Source organism: Siphateles boraxobius, unplaced genomic scaffold, assembly GCF_051911475.1.
Source record: "Siphateles boraxobius isolate OS27281-9 unplaced genomic scaffold, OSU_SipBor_1 13, whole genome shotgun sequence".
NCBI classification, from domain to species: Eukaryota; Metazoa; Chordata; class Actinopteri; order Cypriniformes; family Leuciscidae; genus Siphateles; species Siphateles boraxobius.
The window spans coordinates 13,564,430-13,580,236 of NW_027508733.1; the positions used below are offsets into that span (position 1 = coordinate 13,564,430).

Sequence of the window (15,807 nt, forward strand, 5' to 3'; positions counted from 1 at the left end):
TACACTGTATTCATCACAAACTCTGCTACAATAAAGTGTGAGCAGCATGTATGTAAAAGTAAGTCATTTTGAGAAAATTAAGTTTATGCTGGGTTTGAGGGGAAAAAAAACAAGTCGCTGAAATAAGGCCTTAAAACCCATACTAAATATTTGTTCACAAAACTTTTGGGAAGTAGAACTAGAATTGTAGCCTACAATTTTTGCTTCAAAACGATGTGAAAATCCTGCCTCCTCATTCACATAAAACAATATATTGATTTAAAATTTGTAAGACATATTTTGTGTCACAAAGGCTGTATGCTCGGAGCTGTGAATCATCTTGAATATTGGTGTGTCACGTCACGTTATTGAGCACACTGATCTGAACACAGAGACTTGAACAGTCACAGACCTTTGTGCCATTCCTGAAACAGTTCCTGTTCAACATACCTGTCATTTACCATGTCATAAGAGTAAAAAAGTTTAAAGAGACTTGTTTGAAAGTTTGAGTCTGCAGGACTCACCAGTGGCATCTGGTCCCTGTAAAAACTGTGAACATTTTGATATCAGGAGCAAGTGCTGCATGATTTAGGAATAACCTTTTTGGTTAAAATTGCGATTTGCAATTTAACATCCAAAAAAAAATGACAAAGAACACCAGGTTTGTTGTGTCTACTTATAGGGCTGCACAATTTGACCCAAAAAATTGGTGCTTATAGATCAGTTTGACTAATGATATTAATCATAATGATTATTATGATTTCTATTATTGTTAGTACTAAATAAAAATATTTAAAAAATAGATTTATTACTATAGTAATAACACGATTTCATTATTAAATGAAAAATACGTTATTTAAGATTTAAAATATAATTATATTGTAATTAAAATTTACTTTTCAAAAGAAATTATTTTGTGGGAAAAATGCAGGTGGCCTATATTAATAAATAACTAGAAAGGAACACTTCAGTAGAGAAAAATATATGGATTATCATATGTTTACATATGTCTACAGTAAACCTCTAATACAGTTATTGCTGTAGCTGAATAAAAAGATCTGAAGACAATAAACACACAAATGCGACAATATATGGTGTATCTGTACTCTTCAAGCCATCTCGGGTATTTTCACAATAATAAAGTATATTTATAATGCAATGCTAATCGACATAGTATTAATTACGTATAGAATAGTACAAAATAATATACCGTCTGCCTCATTCTGTGATAAGCCACTTCAGACCCCAAATGGAAGTTATTTCAAACACTCGTCTGACATTATGAAGTGAGTTTAGATTAAAAACATGTAACATTTGATGCGTTTTGCTTTTCAAGTGCACATCGTAAGTGACTTAAACTCATAGCACTTCACAGAGACTGAGACAGCAAAAAGCGCACCCTGTTTGTTTTCTTTACTTTACAAAAGCTCAAAGTTTTGTTGTTATTTTGAGTGTATACAAATAGAAGTAGACCCTGATCAGTTTCGAATAATGTATTACTTAATTCTGTGTGACAAAAAAATATGGAGTATTTTAAGTTGATTTTTTCTTGCTATGTGGAAAAAATCCACCAAAAGTGTCGGCACGTTCGTCGACCCCAGAGTGTTAATAAAGAAATTTATAATAATTTTTATTTCAATAGTTTTTATTGCATGCTAACTGACATTCTAAAATAATCTCTATTTCTATACCTTTACTGTTTATTCATATTTAATCTTGGTTTTGAGCAGCTTTTATTTTAGAACATATCACCAAAAACGTTAGGTTATGTTGTGTTTTTAATCTCATAAATGTATCAAATAAAAATAGACTATTATTATTAAAAATGAACTAGTTTTGTCTATTTTACTAGACACTAGTGCAACTTGTCTCACTAGTGCAACTTCATTAATGTATTTGCTGATTTTCTGTAATTTGTACTATGTACAATGTTTATATTTTAAGCATATGTTTAATTTGTTCTACTTCTTTTTTTTTACGTACTTTTAGGATCTTGAGAACAAATTAATCGTATTTCTGAAAAATGAGCTGGAAAATTTTAAGAAAATATTACAAAAGGAGAACACTCAATACTTTGTGCAGGACTTCAATGAGGGCATGTGTAGTATCAAAGAAGCAGTTCTTGATATCACGCTCTACTTCCTGAGAGATATGAAGCAAGATGACCTCGCATAGACTCTAGAAGGTAAGATGCTCATGACATAATCTGACATATTGTCACTCATATATTTTTAAAGGGACAATGTGTAGTTTTTTATGTATTTTATTATATAACATCAATATTTGTATTAATAAATATGTCCTCAATGGTGTACAAATGCCTCTGCCAATTATCTGACTTATCCTCGTAAACGAAGAATTTATTATCTTTATATACATGTGACGGGTAGGTCCACTGAGGCTTCCATGTAGTTCCGCCATCTTGAAAAACTATAATAGCAGAGAGGGTCAAAAAGTATTAGGCCAACGCGTTTCCACAATGCGTTTTCGTTCAGAGCCAGCGTCACGTAACTGAAAGCAGCATAAACGGAGGAGCAGAGCAGAGAGAGGCGCTTGTCACTGCCCTGGCAAGTTTAAAAGGTTGCATTGCACTGTTATTATTCATAATATAACATTCGTTTGTTCGTTGTGTCAAGTTGCAGTTTGTTTGAAATAACAAACCTGTTCACCCGTAGGAAAACTAGAAGACACCTGAAGTGCTATTAGAAGACACCCTGTCATAGCTTTTTGGTACATAACAGCTACCGTAGATGCAACACGCATTTGAAAAAGCGAGGCGCTGGAGGGCACAATTCGTTTGAATGCAAAATACAATTTCACCGCTAGATGGGAGAAATTCCTACACAATGTCCCTTTAAGAGAAAAAAAGTTAAATCCCTTTGTTGTTTCGTCCCTGTTTGTGTATTTAGATGAGCTGGTCCTCATTCATCAGCGCCAGCTAAAATTTAACCTGAAGAGAAAGAATCAATGTGTGTTTGAAGGAATTGCAAAGCATGGTGACTCCACACTTCTGAATAACATCTATACAGATCTCTATATCACTCAGGGTGGTAGTGAACAGGTCAATACTGAGCATGAGGTCAGACAGATTGAGGTTGCTTTCAGGAGTGTAGACTCACAAGAGAAACCGATTGAATGCAAACATTTGTTTGAAGCCCCTGAATAAGACAAAGAGATCAGAACTGTACTGACAAAAGGAGTTGCTGGCATTGGAAAATCTGTCTCTGTACAAAAGTTTGTTCTGGATTGGGCTGAAGGAAAAGAAAAAAAGATATCAGCTTCATATTTCCTCTTCCATTCAGAGAGATGAACTTAAAGGAAGAAAAACGTCTACGGTTACGTATGTAACCCTCGTTCCCTGAGTAGGGGAACGACGTTACGTCGGATGACGACGAATGGGGTTTCGCTTAGAAAGCCTATCAACTTCGAGTATTACAAAACGAGCCAATGGCAAAGAAATGCCATGGGTCTGCGGAATTTGCATGGCGTAACTCCGCCCCACCTCGTGGGTATAAAAGGAGGAAGCCGGCAGCAAGCAGATATGTTTCTTCGCTGAGGAGCCAAGACTGAGCTCAGGCGATCCCCGCGGTACAGCGGAAAGTGGCAGGCAGACGTAACGTCTCCGTTCCCTACTCAGGGAACGAGGGTTACATACGTAACCGTAGACGTTCCCTTTCGTTGTCACTCCGAGTTACGTCGGATGACGACGAATGGGGTTACCAGTCTAATCACGCCACCTTCTCAGCTGTCTTCCAGTGCCCTGCGTAAATCGAGATCCCTGTCAGCCTGGACAAAGGACTCCATATAACACAGGAATACCAAGGTACACTGGGAAGCATATCCCAAGCTTAGGGGAAGTATGCAATTAATGCCAGCCCGGAGGGGGGGGACTTAGAGAATACACATATGACCCGAAGGAAGCATATGGAAAACACTGGGGTGTCCAGCCGCAGGTGGAATATTTCAACCCCAGGGGTGGCAAGGTGGCTTGCCAAGGGAAAGACACACGCTCAGAGAGGCTTACAGTGGAAATACACATGTGGGGGTCGCGCAGGGGAGGGACCATGCACACGGGAGGCACCTAGCCGACGCACAGGCAATAGACACTGGCGCCGACGTCAGGAGTGCTGGAGGAGCTCAGGGCTTTCGGAGAAGCTCACCTGAGGAAAATATCGCACGTATCCAGTCCGTGGAGTGGAATGGCGAGCAAGCGAAGACACCTGAGCGGGTCCGGTACTAGCTGGTTGAAGCGAGTACACGAGAGGACACAGGCTCCACTCGGAGATTATAGAATCTGGCGAATGTGTTAGGTGTCGCCCAGCCTGCAGCTCTGCAGATGTCTGTTAGCGAGGCGCCATGCGCTAGAGCCCAAGAGGACGCCACACTCCGGGTGGAGTGGGCAGTCACACCAAGGGGGCACGGTCGACCTTGCTGCTGGTAAGCCAAAGCAATGGTGTCCACTATCCAGTGAGACAACCTTTGCTTGGAGAGAGCCTTTCCCTTCAGCTTCCCACCATAACAGACAAAGAGCTGGTCTGAGGTCCTGAAACACTGCGTTCTGTCTACATAGGCGCGGAGAGCGCGTACTGGACAGAGCAGTGCCAAGGCTGGGTCTGCCTCCTCCGAGGGCAGCGCTTGCAGGTTCACCACCTGGTCCCGAAAGGGAGTGGTAGGAACCTTGGGCACATATCCAGGCCGGGGTCTCAGGATCACGTGAGAGGAAGCCGGCCCAAATTCCAGGCACGCTTCGTCAACGGAGAATGCGTGCAGGTCCCCAACCCTCTTGATGGAGGCCAGTGCAACCAGGAGCGCTGTCTTCATAGACAGGAACTTAAGCTCGACTGATTGCAGGGGCTCAAAGGGAGCACTCTTCAGGGCAGTTAGAACCACTGAGAGGTCCCAAGAGGGAACGAGAGGAGGACGAGGAGGATTTAGTCTCCTCGCTCCTCTCAGGAACCTGATGATCAGGTCGTGCTTCCCCACCGACTTACCTTCGATGAGGTCATGATGTGCGGCAATGGCGGCAACATAGACCTTCAGGCTGGAGGGAGACAGCCTTCGCTCCAGCCCCTGTTGAAGGAAGGAAAGCAAAACACTGATCGAGCATCTCCGGGGGTCTTCTCGGTGAGAAGAGCACCAGTTGACGAAGAGGTTCCACTTCAACGCATAGACGTGTCTCGTGGACGACGCTCTAGCGGAAGTGATGGTAGCCACCACCGCTGGTGGTAGGGTACTCAAACTTGCCTCGTCCCATCCAGGAGCCACACGTGGAGGTTCCAAAGATCGGGACGAGGGTGCCATAGGGTGCCCCGTCCCTGAGAAAGAAGGTTCTTCCTCAGAGGGATCGGCCAGGGAGGTGCTGTCGCGAGGAGTACTAGTTCGGGGAACCAGGTCCGGTTGGGCCAGTAAGGGGCAACCAGAATGACCTGCTCCTCGTCCTCCCTGACCTTGCGCAAAGTGTGCGCAAGAAGGCTCACTGGGGGAAACGCATACTTGCGGCCCTGCGGCCAGCTGTGCGCCAGAGCATCCGTGCCGAGCGTGCCCTCGGTCAGGGAATAGAACTGGGCGCAATGGGTCGAGTCGTGAGAGGCAAACAGATCTATCTGTGCGTCCCCGAACTGGTCCCAAATCCGCTGAACCGACTGGGGATGGAGTCGCCATTCTCCAGGGAGGGGCTGAAGCCGTGAGAGCTCGTCGGCTGCACAGTTCAGCGCTCCGGGAATGAAGATGGCTCGAAGCGACCTCAGATGCTTCTGACTCCATAGGAGGAGGTGGCGAGCGAGTTGTGACATACGGCGGGAGCGTAGACCACCTTGATGGTTGATGTACGCTACAGTGGCGGTATTGTCTGAGCGGACTAGTTCGTGTTGACCCCTGAGCAACGCCCGGAAGCGGTGCAGGGCAAGGCGTACTGCCAACAACTCGAGGCAATTGACATGCCACAGCCGCTGGGGTCCTATCCAGGAGCCCGCAGCAGCATGTCCACTGCACATGGCGCCCCAGCCCGTGGTGGAGGCATCTGTTGAGACAACAACATGCCGGGAAGCTCGTGCCAGGGGGACACCGGCCCTGAGAAAATCGAGGTTCGTCCACGGGGTGAAGAACTGACGGCAGGTCGGAGTAACTGGTACTCGGAACGTGCCGTGTTGCCATGCCCACCTCGGGACTCGGTCGCGAAGCCAAAGCTGAAGCGGTCTCATATGAAGCAATCCGAGCGGCGTGACCGCGGCTGCAGATGCCATATGCCCCAGGAGCCTCTGAAAAAGTTTCAGTGGAGCCGCACTCTTGCCCTCGAATTGTCTTAGTATTCGCAGTTAGAACCACTGAGAGGTCCCAAGAGGGACCTCTCAAGAGGGACAGTATTCGCTTAAATACTGAAACAGGCAAATTATCAGTGCTGGTACTACTCGACCTCAGTGCTGCATTTGACACTGTCGATCACAAAATACTTCTTGACAGGCTGGAAAACTGGGTCGGGCTTTCTGGGATAGTCCTAAAATGGTTCAGGTCATACTTAGGAGGCAGAGGTTATTATGTGAGTATAGGAGACCATAAGTCTGAGTGGACATCCATGACATGCGGAGTCCCTCAAGGCTCAATTCTTGCGCCACTCCTATTCAACCTGTACATGCTCCCAATGAGCCAAATAATGAGAAAGAACCAAATCGCTTACCATAGCTATGCAGACGACACACAGCTCTACTTATCCCTATCGCCTAACGATTACAGCCCCATTGACTCCCTTTGCCAATGCATTGATGAAGTAAACAATTGGATGTGCCAAAACTTTCTTCAGTTAAACAAAGACAAAACTGAAGTCATTGCGTTTGGAAACAAAGATGAAGTTCTCAAGGTGAACGCATACATTCAGTCTAGGGGTCAAACAACTAAAAATCAAGTCAGGAATCTGGGTGTGTCTCTGGAGTCAGACCTTAGTTTCAGTAGTCATGTCAAAGCAATAACTAAATCAGCATATTATCACCTGAAAAATATTGCAAGAATTAGATGCTTTGTTTCCAGTCAAGACTTAGAAAAACTTGTGCATGCTTTCATCACCAGTAGGGTGGATTATTGTAATGGACTTCTCACTGGCCTTCCCAAAAAGACCATAAGACAGTTGCAGCTCATACAGAACGCTGCTGCTAGGATTCTGAGCAGAACCAGAAAATATGAACACATCACGCCAGTCCTCAGGTCTTTACACTGGCTGCCAGTTACATTTAGGATTGATTTTAAAGTATTATTACTGGTATATAAATCATTCAATGGCCTAGGACCTCAATACATTGCAGATATGCTCAGTGAATATAAACCCAACAGATCACTCAGATCATTAGGATCACATCGGCTAGAAATACCAAGGGTTCACTCTAAGCACGGCGAGTCTGCTTTTAGCTACTATGCCAGCCGCAGCTGGAACCAGCTTCCAGAAGAGATCAGATGTGCTCCTACAGTAGTCACATTCAAATCCAGACTCAAAACACATCTGTTTAACTGTGCATTTACTGAATGAGCACTGTGCCACTGTTCGTCCGACTGTTTGCACTGTATTTTATTTTATGTTTTAATTATTCTGATTTCTGTATTTTATCTTTTATTCTAAACTGTTTTAATTATTCTGATTTCTTTTGATTATTTTAATTTCTTCTATGTAAAGCACTTTGAATTACCATTGTGTATGGAATGTGCTATATAAATAAACTTGCCTTGCCTTGCCTTGCCTTAGGCAAGTCAGCAGTGACTGCGCGCGCTCGCTCGTAAGCTGCGCGGACATGGCGACCGAGTCGATGTCCATACCGAGAAAAGAGATCCTCTGCACGGGGCAAAGTTTGCTCTTCTCCCAGTTGACCCGAAGGCCCAGACGGGCTAGGTGCCGAAGCACTAGGTCCCTGTGTTCGCAAACCTGATCTCGAGAGTGAGCTAGGATCAGCCAGTCGTCAATATAACTCAGGATGCGAACCCCTTGCTCTCGAAGGGGAACAAGGGCCGCCTCGACGACCTTCGTGAAGATGCGAGGAGACAGGGCTAGCCCGAAAGGGAGAACCGCGTACTGGTATGCCTGCCCCTCGAAAGCAAACCGGAGGAACGGTCTGTGTCGAGGAAGAATGGAGACATGAAAGTAGGCGTCCTTCAGGTCGATCGCTGCAAACCAATCCTGGGGCCGTATGCATTCGAAAACGCGTTTGGCGGTGAGCATCTTGAACGGCATCCGGTGAAGGGAGCGGTTCAGCACGCGCAAGTCCAGGATTGGCCGTAACCCACCGGTTTTCTTGGGGACAATGAAGTAGGGGCTGTAGAAGCCTGACCTCATCTCGGCTGGAGGGACAGTCTCGATTGCACCCTTCGCCAGCAGGGTGGCAATCTCTGCTCTCATGATAGGGGCATTGCCACCGACCAAAGTGGAGCGGACTCCCCTGAAGCGGGGAGGAGACCGTGCGAACTGAATCGCATAGCCGAGCCTGACGGTACGCGCGATCCAGTGGGACAGATGGGGAAGCTCTAGCCAGGCTCCCAGGAACTGAACCAACGGGATCATGCGAGCCACAGGCGTCCCCCCGGAGGGGCAGCGAAGCGGAGTAACTGGCCCAGATGTGGACGGCATAGCGGCCCGGAGAGGGGGCACAGTTAGCAACCGCGCCCTGGCAGAGGGGGCCATGGGAGGACCAGGCTGGTCGTCCCGCGGGGGCCTGCTCTGCCAGGGGTCTGGCGACAGAGGGGGACAGGGGCGAAGCGGTCCGTGGACGGCACGCCGTGTCAACCGCCTCTGGGACAGAGGGGGGCGAGGAGAGCACGGCTTGTGGGCGGCGCTCTGTGTCGCCCGAGAACTCTGTGAGCTCAGGGAAGAGGGGATTGTTTCTGACTTTAACCACATTAGTGTGCTGCCCACCCGTGGGTGAGCAGCGGGGAGTGGAGAACAAAAGATTCTCCCCCGGCCCTCCACCGGGGGAAGGAGTGGTCCTGCTACCACCTCCTGCGAAACAATCATCATCCCTGAGCAGCCCGTCTCAGGAGCGCCGCTTGGCCCGGCGTTTAGCGGGGGGCGGGGCAGGAGAGGGCTGTGGCGCCTTCTTACGGCTTCCTCCGCGACCGGCCCTGGGTGGAGGCTGCTGCGTGGTCCGGGCGGGAGGGGCGGGAGCCGCAGGAGGGCGCCCTCGGCGGGAAACAGGTCGAGGCGTCTGCCCGGCCGGCAAGGTGGAGGCAGCAGCGGGCCGGCGGGGCAGAATGTGTCTGATGGCCTCGGTCTGTTTCTGGGCAGTTGAAAACTGTTGGGCAAAGTCTTCAACTGCACCGCCGAAGAGGCCGGCCTGGGACAAGGGGGCGTTAAGCAGACGGGTCCGCTCAGCGTCCCGCATGTCAGCCAGGTTCAGCCACAGATGTCGCTCCTGGACCACAGCTGTGGACATCACCAAACCCAGGGAGCGCGCGGTAACCTTCGTCGCCCGGAGAGCAAGGTCGATCGCGGCGCGCAGCTCATCAAAGAGCCCTGGGTTTGTCCTACCCTCGTGCATGTCTCTGAGCATCTGGGCCTGGTAGACCTGCAGAGTGGCCATAGCATGCAGTGAAGCAGCCGCCTGTCCCGCCGCTCTGTAAGACTTCGCCACCAGGGTCGACGAAAATCTACAGGCTTTGGATGGGTGCTTAGGCTCGCCCCGAGAAGAAGCACTCTGAGGACATAGTTGCATGGCAACAGAGCGTTCAACCGGGGGAAGCCCAGTGTACCCACGGGCAGCTGCCTCATCGAGGGGAGGAAAGGCGGATGAGACCAGCGAGCGGTCCCGAGAAGACAGGGGGGTCTTCCAGGACTTCGAGATCTCATCATGCACATCCGGGAAGAAAGGTATTGGGGTTTGCCGAGGACGAGGGTCGGCGGCCTTACCCAAAAACCAATCGTCCAGCCGCGAGCGCTCAGGACAGGGTGGAGGCCTCCACTCAAGTCCGATGCTCGCGGCTGCCCGGGAAAGCATGGCCGTCATCTCCGGATCAGACTCGAGCACAGCCGTATGCACACCGGAAGGTGGCAGCTGTGACGAGCCCTCACTTCCAGAAGAGTCAAACCCGCCTAGTGATGCTGCAACAGACATGGCATCTTCCTCTGTAGCTTCAACTGAAGCACGCGGGCCACCAGAGGGTAGACCCGCGGGAATCAGCAGTTCACTAGCGGGCACCGTCATTGAAGAGGGGGGCTGGGGTCGCGGACACATAGTCGGCGCCTTGTTCCAGACCGTAACCCTCAGATCACCCTGGCCACCAGCCGCAGGACGGGGGGTGGATGAGGGGACTCTCACTCTTGCGAGTTCACGGAGTCTCGACCGTAATGACGCGATGGTCATGTTCCCACAGAGAGAACATGAGTCATCCACGAGCGCTGCTCTAGCATGATCAATGCCCAAACATACTATGCAACGCTCGTGCCCATCAGAGTCCGATACCAATCTGCCGCAACCAGAAGTACACAGGCGAGACATCTTTAAAAAGACGTGCCACGTGTAAGCTCTTTTAGTGAGAGAAAACTCAAGTGTTGAAGCACCCGGGGAGAAACGCACCGACTGGCAGACCACTGCAACAGATCAGCAGGAAGCACGCTCTCGCCGTAAATCGCCGTCACACCAACACTCGAGGTACTCGTTTGTAAAGCTGACAATTCAGAGATGGCTTGTGGAGAGAAGAATACACTTGGCTCCGAAGCGAAAACATATCTGCTTGCTGCCGGCTTCCTCCTTTTATACCCACGAGGTGGGGCGGAGTTACGCCATGCAAATTCCGCAGACCCATGGCATTTCTTTGCCATTGGCTCGTTTTGTAATAATCGAAGTTGATAGGCTTTCTAAGCGAAACCCCATTCGTCGTCATCCGACGTAACTCGGAGTGACAACGAAAGGGAACAACAGTTTTTCCCAGAGGTAAAAGGACTAAACCTTGCAAGAAATTATAAATTCAAAGTCTTGTTCATCCTTGATGGATTGGACGAATGCCGACTTCCTCTAAACTTTGAGGGCAATGAGATGTGGCGTGATGTATGGTCACCAGCCTCTCTGGATGTTCTTCTGACGAACCTCATCAAGGGAAATCTGCTTCCTTCTGCTCTTATCTGGATCACCACCAGACCAGAAGCTGCCAGTAAGAGTCCTCCTTACTGTATCGACCGTGTGACAGAGATACGAGGATTCAATGATGCTCAAAAGGAGGAGTACTTCAAAAAAAGATTCACAGATGAGACTATGGCAAACAAAATTGTTGATCTTGTTAAACAATCAAAGAGTCTCTTTATCATGTGCTACATCCCAGTCTTCTGCTGTATTTCAGCCACTGTTCTTCAGAACATTTTGGAAAAGAAAAGAAATAATGATCTGAAAATCAATCAGGCAGATGACACCTCCATAACACTGCAGGAATCAAATACTGAAGACACTCACAAGACACTGACACAAATGTATACACACTTTCTCAGATTTCAGATCCAGCAGAGTAAACGAAAGTATGATGTTTCTTGGGATAGAGATGCCATCCTTTCACTAGGGAAACTGGCATTTCAACAGCTTGAAAGAAACAACCTGCTCTTCTATGACACAGACTTGGAATCCTGTGGTATTGATGCCTCTAAAGCATCAGAGCATTCAGGCATGTGTGCCCAGATCTTTAAGCAGGAAATTGGGATCATTTTTGGTACCATGTACTGCTTTGTTCACTTGAGCATTCAAGAGTTTATTGCAGCCCTTTATGCACATCTGTGTCTAGCTACCAACAAGAAAAGTGTGTTTAATCAAGAGTCAACAGAACAAGACAACAAAAATGAAGCCATGACTCATTTGCTTAAGACTGCAGTGGACAAGGCGCTCGAGAGTGACACTGGACAACTGGATCTTTTCCTTCGCTTCCTTCTCGGTCTGTCACTCCAGTCTAATCGTCCATTTTTACGAGGTCTGTTGACACAACAAGATGGCAGTGACCAGAGCTACAATGAAATAGTTCAGTACATAAAGCAGAAATTAGATAATGATATGTCTCCAGAGAGATCTATCAATCTGTTTCATTGCCTGAATGAACTGAATGACGAAACTCTGGTGAAAGAGATTCAAAACCAAAATAACAAAGGAAGTCTCTCATCTGCTGACCTTTCACCTGCCCAGTGGTCTGCTGTGGCCTTTGTGTTGTTGACGTCAGAGGAGGAGCTGGAGGAGTTTGACCTACAGAAATTCAAAAAATCAGAAGAGTGTTTCTTTAGACTACTGGAAGTCGTCAAAACCTCCAAAACAGCTCTTTAAGTCATTTAATAAAGTAACATTTTTGCTCTCATCTAAAAAGTACATTTATTAAATCAATTTATAGTTAATTTTCAATCAATACCAAGGGCCAGATTTACTAACAGCTTGCGTCAGTGCAACCCCTCTTTTCGCATTAAAAACTACTGTCGGTATTTACTAAAGACACGCAGTGAAAAAATTAGTGCTGAAAAGGCACGGACAGGTTTATTTTTGTGGTTGATCTTATTGCATATCCAGTAGAAGTTTCCCTTTCAGGCACAAAATTTATGAGAGGGAAGTAAAATTAATCACGCAATGTTATTAAAATGCACTGGTATTTGCGTCCTTATTTACTGCCCCAAAAAAGCATGTCTTAAATATGACCCTAATTTGCGCTGCTCTTGGTATATTGCTTTGGTCATTATGGAAACGATCTGGCTGCATCTGTGTTCTTTAATTTGTGTGTCATCAGTAGATCAAGCTCTGAACTTTCCACTCCCATTTGCGCTTTTATGGGATTGTTCTCTCATGTTAATTTGCCATGTTTAGTAAATCTAGCTCTAAATATAAGTATATGTTAGACCAGTGGTTCTCAATCCTGGTCCTGGGGACCCACAGCTCTGCACAGTTTGTATCTCTCCCTCATTTAACACACCTGATTCAGATCATCATCTCGTTAGGAAAGAGCTCTGAACTGAACTGCGTGTTTCAGATAAAGGAGACATATAAAATGTGCAGAGCTGTGGGTCCCCAGGACCAGGATTGAGAACCACTGTGTTAGACAACATGCCAATTTATCCTTTATAAGTATATGAACTTATGTAATATGTCCATATTAGGTTAACTGAACTCTTATATAGTTAAATTAACCCTCTGGGGTCTAAGGTGTTTTGGGGGTCCTTGAGATGTTTTGACATGCCCTGACATTTGTGCTTTTTTCAGATGCTTTTAAACATATTAATGGCAAAGGTGTCATTACACTCTATTTAGCACAAACAGGGTTACCATAATATGTGAGCAACATGTATCTACGTGTTTGTATTTTTGAGAGAATAATGTTCATGGTTATTGAAAAAAATAAAAATTAAAGTTTCTGAAATAAGGCCACAAAATACATACTAAATAGAGTTTTTGCTTCAAAATGATCTGAAAATCATTCACATAAAACAATAGATTGATTTAAATTTTGTAAAACACTTTTTGTTTGGAAAGGCAATATGCGTTGGTGCGTGATTCACACCTGAGAAGACAATGACCCGCATAATGAGCTGCATAATGAGCCTTAAATTCAGGTGTGTCACACAAGAAAGAATGCGAGGACATATTTATATATACTGTATATATATATATATATATATATATATATAATCCAAATATAAATGAAAGTCAAAAGCACATTTTTTATTACATAGTCATACCAGGAAACAAATCCTGTTCAAATAGGCTATATGGGCAATTCTACAGAATTGGTTCAAAGTTGGAAACATCTTGAAAATAAATTTTTTTTTTTCCATAAATTTATTATAATGTATTCTTTTTTAAAGTAGGCAAATACATTGTATCATACATATTTTAAAGTTGAGGATTAATTAGTTTGATATAGCTTACATTGGAACAAACACTATAATAACATCTTAGTTGATGAGTTTATTTTTGACTAAACATACAGTACTATATATTTAACGTATGAGCAGCAACTGGCTAACAAAAGCTTATTTGGTGTCTATTTTAGAGTAAAAATAATTTATAATCTTTATAATCTATCCAAAACTACGAAATGTTGTCTTTCATATTTCGTCTGTAACATAGTAAACAACAGCGCTCATCTGTGCCGTTAATTCATTCACACACAGAAACGTGATTCAAATTTAAACAGTCTTTTTGCCTTTACAGACACTATTCCATATCGGGATTAGAACAAAGCACAAGAATAAAAAACGTACTATTCACAATTCTCGGCTAGATCCGTTGCTCCTCAAAATGAAAATAAACCAGCACTTGTTCTGAGGTAAATTCCACAGGATTATTCCTCACAGCCTCGCAAGACGTCATAGTACATTAATCTGACTAAACTTGGTGTGTTTTATCGAGTTGATGTGGGCGTTGACACATTTGCATGTGTTGCCTCAGATCATTTGCGTTTGAATAGCGTGCGCTCTCCGTGGGCGTGTCACATCAGCAGAATAATGAGCAGCGAGAACGATAATGAGAACGACTCAAATCTCTCTCTTTTTATATAGATTATATAAACAGAGAATATTTATTTTAGTTTTGAATTAGATAATTTAAAAGTACACACTTAAATGATTATAAAGATATATTGCTCATGCCTGGGTGAATAGTATTCACTGAGTTTTGTTTAAGTTTAGAGACGTGCTCCAGAAAAAAAGTTCACGGAGACGGAAAGGAAGAAAGCACACCCTGTTTATTTTCTTTATTTTACAAAAGCACAATGTTTTATTTTGATTGTAAGTGAACACGTAAAAAAGTAGACATTTAACAGTTTATTTTTTCATATTTCTTAAGTCTGTATGACCAAAAATGACAGAGTATTTTAAGTCTATTTTGCTGCTCTGTGAAAAAAATCGAGCAAAACGCGCCGTTTGCCGACCCCAGGGGTTAAAATGTAAGAATCTTTTAAAAGAATGCAGTTCAGTGCAGTGCTAATATTTATTGAATTTATGTTTATTTATTACTGAGAAAGTTTTATTTTTTCAACAAAGTGGGCACTTTAGTTTAACAGAGAAAGAAGCACAACATGTAAACCTACAAAATTTAAAACACATATGCTTATGTCACCCATTTCAAGTCAATAACCCCCAGATTCTCCACCTCAAGACACTCATTACGATGATTATGGCTAGCTACAATACATAAGCACACACTTGAAATGCACTTTTATGGCTTTAATGAATCTCCTATCCATTAAAGCTACAATCCCCAAACATTTTTTTTTCTTCAAGCATGCTTGTTTGTTTTTATCTAGCAGAATATTCAAAATAGTCTTAAAATTTAGTTGAAATGTCACTGTAGTCCACCATCCTCAGAGTAAATTTACAATAAATCTAAAAATAATACATTAAAAATATTTTAATATTGGTATTCAGCAAATATATTGTATGTATTCAATCTTATCTTTATATTTTAACATTTTCCTTCTTATAGGCTAAATGATTGTGACTTAACAGACAAAAGCTGTTCAGCTCTGGCTACAGTACTTGGATCAGATACCAATCTGAAAGAGCTGAACATGAACAATAATAATCTCCAAGATTCAGGAGTGAAGGTGCTCTGCACTGGCCTGAATAATATAAAGTGTAAATTAGAGATACTGAGGTAAGTTGTGAAAAAACAGACAAAAATTTTGACTTGTTTGAGATATTCTTTTTAAAATTGTTGTTAAATAATGTATTGAAATACTATCTATTAAGATAATGTAAAGTTGAACTTACATGAAAATCATGTAGAGTGTGACAAAATAAGAGGGGTGTCTTGACGAAATCTGAACATAAGTGGTCACAGGAGACATATAAAATGCATGGTAAAACCATGTGGAAATTGTAATGATTAAGATTAATATACTCAT

The 15,807-nt window shown here is 44.5% G+C and overlaps 1 pseudogene across 1 annotated transcript in view; it reads left to right on the forward strand.

The window, feature by feature from the left end:
• Positions 1-15,807, forward strand: part of LOC143736336 (NACHT, LRR and PYD domains-containing protein 3-like) — a 38,073-nt pseudogene that overhangs the window by 10,654 nt on the left and 11,612 nt on the right. Inside the window, exons 4-8 of the transcript XR_013203413.1 lie at positions 1,969-2,164; positions 2,889-3,314; positions 10,859-12,233; positions 12,886-12,953; positions 15,387-15,557. The product of XR_013203413.1 is annotated as an NACHT, LRR and PYD domains-containing protein 3-like (transcript). The remainder of the gene's footprint in view (positions 1-1,968; positions 2,165-2,888; positions 3,315-10,858; positions 12,234-12,885; positions 12,954-15,386; positions 15,558-15,807) is intronic.